Raw genomic sequence first — 822 nt, forward strand, 5'->3', positions numbered from 1 at the left:
TGGTGGAACATGTGTACGTTCAGAAGTAGTTTGTTGTCAACAGAGAACTCTGATTGGACAGATAGTCTAGCTAGCTGTCTGGATTTACCCTGCAGAGATCTGAGGACCAGGTAACCATAGTCCTCAGATTGGACACATAGTCTAGCTAGCTGTCTGGATTTACCCTGCAGAGATCTGAGGACCAGGTAACCATAGTCCTCAGATTGGACAGATAGTCTAGCTAGCTGTCTGGATTTACCCTGCAGAGATCTGAGGACCAGGTAACCATAGTCCTCAGATTGTACAGATAGTCTAGCTAGCTGTCTGGATTTACCCTGCAGAGATCTGAGGACCAGGTAACCATAGTCCTCAGAAATCCACCAGAGGTCAGAATGCCAACACAGAGGACGAGGACGGGCATCTGGGGAAATTTCCAGTGGCACCAGAGCAATCCAGGACGTGGAATGTCTTGCATATAGACCATTGTAAACTGGCCAGCAAAGAAACCAGGCTCCACCCCCCTACAAGGCTACACCTGATTGGATGAACACATCACCTGGGCCTGTCTACTTCTGGATTTCAAAACAGACCAACATGGCAACTGGGAGATGTTCTTCTATTTACAAAAACTCCTAAATGTCTTTCTGAAGACATTTCACACGAGACCTTGGCCCTGCACCTGCTGAATCTGTCTTCATTTCAGTTTAGAAAGATTTTACTTTTTGCTTTTGAGAGGCCAAAGCTGAGCTCCTGCTCCTCATTTGCATAAAGTAGCCTGGATCCAACTTTATGCAAATGAGGAGTGGGCGACTCAATGATCCCGCTTCTCCAATGTCCCAGCGA

Source organism: Etheostoma spectabile, unplaced genomic scaffold (genome assembly GCF_008692095.1).
Source record: "Etheostoma spectabile isolate EspeVRDwgs_2016 unplaced genomic scaffold, UIUC_Espe_1.0 scaffold340, whole genome shotgun sequence".
NCBI classification, from domain to species: Eukaryota; Metazoa; Chordata; class Actinopteri; order Perciformes; family Percidae; genus Etheostoma; species Etheostoma spectabile.